This window comes from Tenrec ecaudatus, chromosome 17 (genome assembly GCF_050624435.1).
Source record: "Tenrec ecaudatus isolate mTenEca1 chromosome 17, mTenEca1.hap1, whole genome shotgun sequence".
Lineage (NCBI taxonomy): Eukaryota > Metazoa > Chordata > Mammalia > Afrosoricida > Tenrecidae > Tenrec > Tenrec ecaudatus.
In genome coordinates, this window is record NC_134546.1 from 61,043,486 (window position 1) to 61,051,457 (window position 7,972).

General features: G+C 44.1%; 1 pseudogene; it reads left to right on the plus strand.

The window, feature by feature from the left end:
- Positions 1-108: 108 nt before the first annotated feature.
- LOC142430464 (RNA binding motif protein, X-linked-like-1) lies at positions 109-2,217 on the plus strand (annotated as a pseudogene).
- Positions 2,218-7,972: the final 5,755 nt, after the last annotated feature.

Sequence of the window (7,972 nt, forward strand, 5' to 3'; positions counted from 1 at the left end):
CCTCCTAGCCGGGGTCGCGTGCAGGGGGCGCGGTTACTGCTCGTCGCCCCGCCCCTGCGCGCATGCGCGCGGCGGGAATCTCTGGGCCTAGCGCACGTTTGGGGCCGGATGGGGCGAGCTGGCGGGCTCTGTGTATCTGGGCCCATCCGGGAGAACCTGGCACTCAACCTGGCCAAATTGCGGTCCCTGCACTGCAGGAACATCTTGTTTGATGGAGTGATTGAAAAATAACCTGGTTAAAATGATTTTTTATAAAAAGAAAGAAAAATAACCTGGCAGTTACAACCCCGTGAAAATGCTGTAACTGAGGAAGCAGTGGACCTTCTGGAGAACAGAGGAGGTCCCCTCCCTCGTCCAAGGGAGGGGCTCAAGGGGACGAGTGGCTTAAGTCACCTAGATAAAATAGTTCATTCTAATCGGATCACAGACTGAGGAGCGGGACAAAGTAGCAGGCAGAGCTTTGGGACCCAAGTGCTGGGCTGCTAACTGCAAGGTCTGTGGTTCCAAACTACCAGCCCGCCTGAGGAGATGAGGCCGTCTGTCATGGTGAAGATTTATAGAATGGGCCTTCAGTCCCGTTCCCAAGCAGTATAAAGTTTACTGTCTCTTTTATTCGTCCTTGTCCTCTTGGCGCCAGCCAGGTAAGACTAGTGCTTCCCTCCCTCTTTGCCCACCCAGTAGTTCACCCTCTAGGAAATACCTGCCTTTGGGGTCACGTGGTTAAAAGTCGTCACTGGTGGAAGCCTAGAACTCGGCCAGGGAAGCTCTGCATGAACAGAAAGTCTTTACATGGAAAAATCAGTAAGGTAGAACAGAACATGCCATGTAGCCAACATTTGAAAGTGTAGGCGTGACACCCCCCCCCACCTCCAAGAAAAAGAGCCCTCCAGGAAATTTTTGAGGTGGAAGAGGAGGCAGTGGAGGAAACAGGGGACCCCCTTCACATGGGGGCAAATGGATGATGGCGGTTACTCCACGCATTTCAACATGAGTTCTTCCAGAGGACCACTCCAGGATTTCCACCACGCGGTGGAGGACCACCTCCTAAAAGGTCAGCTCCTTCAGGACCAGTGCACAGCAGCAGTGGGATGATAAGAAGTTCTTACTCCTGAATCACGTAGAAGAGATAGTTACAGAGGCTGACCATGAAGGAAACCCCTGCCATCCACAGAGAAATGTTTATTTATCCCAGAGAGATGATGGAGATTCTACTAAAGACAGCTATTCAAGCAGAGATTACCCCATGTGGTAGTCACCTAATCTAGTGTCAATTTAAGGATTATGAGTGTGGGGGTGGAGTTTAGGCTGTCAATCTGGAAATAGCCAATGACACTTCTGTGTGGGCATGCCCTTCTGGGAAATCTGGTACTTCCTCCTTGGAGGCCGAAGACCTCTCTCTCTCCACCCCCACACACCCCCACCCCCCAGACATTGCACAAGACAAGCCACATGGGCGCAACCAAACCTTGGAAGCTGGAGAAGCCACAGAGACCCCTGCCAGAACTGAGACACTTACACCACCACTGGACCCTAAGACTTTCTACCCACCGGCTTGTTAATTGTCCTGTATTTGGCTACATTGCATGTGTTTCATGGGTCTGAAGAGGACTTTATAGATTGGTAAGGGACATATGGGCTAATATCAGACTTACGGCCTTGGACTGGACTGGGTTGGGATGTTTCCTCAATGTGCAATTCCTCTTATATATAAACTTTTCCCTTATATACATATGCGTGTTTATGAATTTGTTTCTCTAGTCCACCTGGGCTAACACACTCCAGTCTCGTGATACAAGGGATTATACATCACCACTAAGAAATGATACATAACCTGATTATGGTTCTTCCAGTTCACATCATGACTATCCCTCCAGAGGCTATAGTGATTGAGATGGCTATGATGACTGCGACTGTTCAGACCATCTTAAGTAGACGTTCCTACAGAGATTCCAACGAGAGCCATGGTAACTCATGCAGTGAGTCACCTACACACAGGCACGGCCATCTGATGGTGGAAGCAAATGCCATCGTGATTAACAGCAGCTCACAGGATGGCCGTAGTGGAGTCATGGCAGTTACTCAAGCAGCAGAAGTTATCCCAACTCATGTGGTTGCGATTGGGTTGGCAGACAAAAAAGAGGGCTCACTCCTTCTACGGAGAGGAGCGGTGGTGGAGGGAGGCAGTCTGATAGAGGGGGAGGCAGAAGCAGATACTAAAAACAAACAAACCCTCGGACCAAAATCCCTGTTCAAAAAAAAGAAATTAAACTCTTCTGTATTAATTCCCAAGGACTATTCATTAAAATATGTGCTGCTTTAAAAAAAATGTGTCCCGTTTTAAGGTCTCCCCCATAATTTTTTTGTTCTTTTGAGGAAAAAGTAAAAGTGCTTTAATGTTATTTGATTTTATGGCATTGCTTTCAACAAGCAAATGTTAAAGGTGTTAAGGCTTGACTTATGTGCCAGTGTTGTAATTCTCTTAAGTGTCCCTGAAGGCCACTTCCTATTGGATTCTTCCAGTAAATGAAGCAAGCAAGCAATACTAAGCTCTTCCACAAACATCTAGCCATTTAAAATGGAGAGCTGACCCATTCTGCCTATATCATCGAGCTGGCTATTAGAAGGGTGCAGATTGCATAGGGGCTGCAAGCTGGAATCCCAAAATGTTCTCGGGGCGAAGAATCTGAGATCAGATGCTTACTTAAGGAAAGTGCTGCTCACTCAGTAACCCCAAAACAAAAGGCTAATGCTGGCCAATATGTTGTCTTTCTGACATTTCCTTGGGAATCTGCAAGAGCCTCCCATTCCACCCACCCATTAAGACCATTTAAACTGTCTGTTAAACAACTACAGAATACTAAGTAAAAAGTTGGCCAAAACAACCAGAAATAAGATTTACAGATGCAGCCACCCTAAGGAGCAGCCCTGTTCTGCCTACATAGGGCTGCTATGAGTCCGAATGGGCTTGGTGGCAGTGGATCACTTCCTTCTGACTCTATATAACAGAGTGAAACTGCTCCACTGGCTTTCCCAAACTGCAGCCTTTACAGAATCAGATTGCCCATTGTTTTTCTTCCAAGTCGTAGTGGCAGAGAGCATGGGACACATAGGAAGATAAGAGACATTCAGAACTAGAATTAACAGGACTCCGTGGTTGATTGAATATAGAGAAGAGAAGAAAGAGGTGATGGCCAGATTTTGGTCTGAAGCATCTGGTCTCTGATGGTGCAATTGACTGACATTGGGGGCCAGTGAGGACTCATGAAGGTGGAAGAAGGTAGCGAGATGCTCTTGGGACTTTTTTTTTTTTTGCTCTTGGGACTTCTTATTGGCGTGACATACCCAGTGAGTAGATGGATGGAGAGTCCTAGAGAGAGCTGAAGTGGAAGTGAAGGTGTGAGGCATTGGCAAGTAGAATTGGGGGTATGTACGGTTTCCTGGAAGGAGCCCGGGTGATGTAGTGGGTTGTGATAACTGAAAGGTGGGACCCACATGCTGCATGCTGGGAGAAAGATTTACAACCTCGAAAAAAGATTTTCATCCACAGGGCCAGTGAGTCAATGGCAGTGAGTTTGATTTTTGGAAAGTTTCCTGGGTACCATCTTTAGAGTCAGTGGTTTAGAAGAGATCTCTGGGAAACAGGACAGAGAGAAGATGGACTTGCAACGGAGATGGGAACTGGGGAGAAGGACACCTGGAGGGCACAGATGCTTCATGGAAGCAGGAGTCTGCCACCGTGAAATGCTGCTGAGAAGTCGAACAGGAAGAGTGGGGTTTAGCAACACGATCCTTGGCACAGGAGATTACACTGGAGGGCTCTGAGCAGAAGTCAAACCACAGTGGGTTGAGGGCTAAGTAAGAGGTGGCGACATGGTGACAGGCCACTAGTACAGGCCACTTCTGGAAGGCTGGTGCAGAGGCTCCACCAATGTGTAACCTTCTAGAATCAAACAGTGTCAACTGTTTGGAATGTGTAACAAAAGTTTTACCTGTTGTAATCGAACTATTTCCAACTCATTGGCTCTACAAGGCAGAATAGAAGGGCCCCATTCGAATTGCAAGGCAGTGAGCTTCACAGAAGTAGAGTCCTGCCCCGTCCTCCGGCAGAGTTACAGATAGGGTCAAACCACCAGCCTTTGGGTTGACAACTGAGCACTTTAACCGCTGCATCATTAAAGAGCCTTAAGAAAAACCTTAACATAATACAACTACGCTGGTAGAAATAATCTATGTTAAAGTAGGGAAACTTTATGTTCTAAGATAGCCATATTAGATTATAAAAGAAAGCAAAATAAGAAATAAGAGAATAGTAAATTATATTTCATGTTTTCAACATAAAACAAAAATCCTTCACAAGCAATATCCTGATAAATGGGGAAAGATTGATGTCATCAAGGGTTTCATTTTGCTCAGTGCTCATGAAATCAGTCAATGCATTGGGCACATGGACTGCTAGCCACAAGGTCAGTGGGTCGAAACCACCAGCAGCTTCGCAGGAGAAAGGAGTTGCTGGTGATTTCTACTCCTGTAAAGAGTGATAGTCTCAGAAACTCACAGGGGCAGTTCTCCGCTATGTGCCTGAATCTGCTCAATGTCAGTGAACTTGTTTGGGGTTTGGACATGGTATTTTCAGTTACCTCAAACACATGTGAAAGCTGGATGATAAATAAGGAAGACTGAAGAAGAATCGATACACTTAAATTAAGATGTTGGCCAAGAGTGTTAAACATGCCGTGGATGGCCAGAAAATGGGCAAATCTGCCTTGGAATAAGTGCAGCTAGAATGTGCCTTAGATGCGAGACTGGCAAGACTTTTGGTTCACATACTTTAGCCATGTTGTCAAGAGAAGGATATCGCGCTTGGTCAAGTCGAAGGTCAGCCAAAAAAAAGGAGGAAGACCCTTAATGAGATGGATTCCCACAGTGGCTGCACCGTACTAACAATTGTGAGGATGGCGCCGGCTGGGGAGAGCTTTGTTCCGTTACACATAGTGTCACTGAGGACAGCACCTAACAACAACAACAATTATATTTGTTGCTTGGAATACTGGACAACTATTAAAATGATGCTTCTAAGATGTATCTAATTTGAGAAAATGCTTATGTTGTAATCGATAGGATTTTAAGGTGGTAACTGCGGCCCCACCTTCCTGGGTCTCCTTGTCCCATTACCAGTCTGTCCTCCATGGGGACATCAATGCTCACCTCTTTTAATTTGCTCAAATGAGGGACTGTTTTTGTAAAGCACTCACCTCCAGGAATCTTGAACAAAGATGTCCTTTAAGGCACCTTCCCCACCCCTTTTTAAATTCATAGATTGAAAATCAAAGCATTTGGGGGAGAGCTGTTACTTAGGGAGAAAGCTTCATTTGTTTGCTTGCCTATTTGATTTGTTTGTGTTTTTAATGAAAGGGCTTGATGGACAAACAAACTGGAGACTGACAGCAGAAAGCATCGATCTAGAGTTGTTTTCTCTACTCCAGAAGCAGGAGGGAGTCACACTTTGGAAATAGAATCCTCTCTTGGATTTTAGGGGTTGGCAGAGAAGGACTCGTCTCTTTATTTCTAAGGTTGAGTTCAGGGGAAGCTGAAAACTTCCCAGATGTGCAGTGTGTCCAGCATGGGGGCCAGAGCATTGTGCAGCTAGGGCTGGCTCGGTACTTAGATGTATAGACAGATCAGGAGGACAACACCAAATAGATTTTTCTAAACCTCAAGGAAGCTCAGCTGTGCTGGGAGTGAACCTTTGAATTCGGACACAACACACCTAAGGCTTGAGTTGCAACATTAAAGGATTCTATGGACAAAATAGTGAGTGATGTAGGAAGCGTCAAAAGAAGATGGAAAGAATACACAGAGTTACGGTACTAAAAAGCACTAGTCGACATGCAATTATAAATTTATATTTCATAAATGACCTTTATTTATTTTTAAATCATTTTCTTGGGGGCTTACACAGCTCTTATCACAATCCATACATCCATCCATTGTGTCAAACACATTTGTCCATGTGTTGCCATCATCATTCTCAAAACATTTTCTTTCTACTTGAGCTTTTGGTATCAGCTCCTCATTTTTTCCTTCCCTCCCCCACCCTTCCTCCCACCATGCATGGAATTAGTTGAAGAGGTATCATATGAGCAAGAATTAATGGCACTGAAGGAATAAGACCAAGCTACACTGAAAACATTATCCAAAAGTAAGGCTCCGGGAATTGATAGCCAATTGAAATGTTTCAACAATCTGATGAAGCACTGGAAGCATTTACCTATGACAGGAAATTTGAAAGATAGCTACTCCTCTTTGTATCCATTCCAAAGAAAGGTGACCCAACAGAATACTCAGATTATATAACAATATCATTGAATCGCATGCAAGCAAAATTTTGCTGAAGATCAACCAGCAATAATTGTCACTGCCAGAGATTCAGATTGGATTCAGAAACTACTTGGAACAAGGGATAGCATTGCTGATGTCAGATAGATCTTAACTGAAAGAAGAGATTATCAGAAAGATGTTTACTCATGTTTTATTGACTATACAAAGGCATTTCACTATATGGATCATTATAAATTTTTGGACAGTCTTGGGGAAAAAAAGGAAATTCTACAACACCTAATTGTGCTCATTTGGAATTTGTACATTAATCAAGAGGCAGTTGTGTAAACAGAATAAGGAATATGGCATGGTTTGAAGTCAGAAAAGGTGTGTGTCAGGGTTGGATCTTCTTACCATATTTTCTCAATCTGTATACTGAGTAAATAGAGGAACTGGATTATATCAAGAAGAATGCATATCGGGATTAGAAGGAGAACAATCATGAGAAGGGCAGTATTTCCTTTGTTTTGCACTGCATCCCTGCAAGTCGGATCCAATTCAAAGGGGCCAAACAGTACCAATCACATGGATTAAGTTTGCCTATGAGTGTTTGTATGACATTCCCAGCCTTCCAAAATAAAGATCATAATTATAAAGATACTGCTAAAGGCAATAATTAATTTTGTCCAAAATTCATAATAGTCTTATGAGCATATAATTCAATTATCATATATATCATACAATTCAATGGTTCAGACATATTTAAAATAATTGTGCAATCATCACTACAATCACTTTTAGAATATTTTCTTCTTTCTCATACTCAGTATTTGAGGTAATTAGTTTATTGTGCCTACCTGGCCAATGAACACGTGGGGTTATTGAAGGGCAGAGGGATAAATGGCTCAGTGAGCCTCACCTGTCTAGTTCTCGGGTCTCTTGCTTTGTTTGGACCAGGGTGCAGCTGCCTTAGCCAGTTCCCTGCTTTAGCTGGCAAGGCTCACTTCCTGCAAGACATCCCTGAGGAGAAGCCATATGGACCTAACCCGATGCAGTCCTGGGGGCTGGAGCAGCCGTGTAGAGACCCCTGCCAGAGCTGAGATGTTTACACATTCACTGACTCAGCTTTCCTCCTGCAATCGGCATCACTGCATCTGTTTTGTGAGATAGAGGAGGACTTTGTGGATTGGTGTTGGACATATGGGTTAATTGGTTAATGTTGACTTGTGGGCTTGGGCAGCACTGGGTTGGGATGTTTTCTTGATGTGCACTTAACCTTTATCTAAAACTGTCTCTTTTTAAAAAATCATTTTATTGGGAGCACTTCCAGATATTATAACAATCCATAATTCAGTTAGGTCAAGCATAATTGTACAATTACTGCCACCATCATTTTCACAACATTTTTTTCTTCTTGAACTCTTTAATAGCAACTCCCCTTTATCTCCTTCCTCTCCCACCCTACCCCGGAAAAACCCCTATTCTCATATTATAAATAGTTATTATTCTTTTTTAGTGGGGGGGCATATCTCATACTGTCCACTGTATCCATTCCCCTACAATTCTGTGATTTGGATAGTGCCTTCTCACTGCCACCCAGTTGAATCTGACTCATAGTGACCCTACAGGACAGGGTAGAACTGCCCCCTATAGG